The following is a 686-nucleotide window of genomic DNA, read 5'->3' as shown; positions in this document are numbered from 1 at the left end:
CATTCCTGGAACAGAGCAACTATTTATTAAACAGTGCAATACTGAAGTGGGGGATGATTTATATAGCAAGGAGGAAATAGTAAAAGTAATTCCCTCAGCAAGACCCAATAATTATCATCAAGTGCACAGTTTTAAAATCAGGTTTTTTATCTCCTGCAGGCTGATTCATGCCCAGTGAGGTCAGAAAAGCTGGTTTGAGCAATAGCTTGCTCTCTCTTTTGAAAGAAATAATTCATTATAATACTCAGTAGGATTTAGCTTCTACTATACCTGGTGTACAAATATGACATATAAAAAGATGCAACATTCTCCTCTTCAAACATCCTCTAGAATTTAAACCTCATACAAAATTATTTTATGGGTGGTAGTAAGCATTAAGGGCCTGATCCTATCCTTGCAAAGTACCCTCTGACATCAACGGTCGAAGATCAGTATTCAGCTTGTTAATCCCAGGGAACGAAAGCAAATGGAGCAGTAGAGTTTTGCTGCTGACTTCAGAGGAGCCCAAATTTCACCTCAAAGATGGTAACACTGTTTACTTTGCTTCCCCTTTCAGTCCCCTATGAGGGTGACCATATGTCTTCGTTTATCCAGGACAATCCCAGATTTCATAGGCTGCACGGCATCTTGGCCGGTTGGTGAAAATTGAAGCAAAAGTCCCAGATTGGTGGGGATTGTTTGGTGGA

This window comes from Alligator sinensis, unplaced genomic scaffold (genome assembly GCF_000455745.1).
Source record: "Alligator sinensis unplaced genomic scaffold, ASM45574v1 scaffold117_1, whole genome shotgun sequence".
NCBI lineage: Eukaryota > Metazoa > Chordata > Crocodylia > Alligatoridae > Alligator > Alligator sinensis.
Note: the sequence above shows the minus strand (reverse complement) of the source record.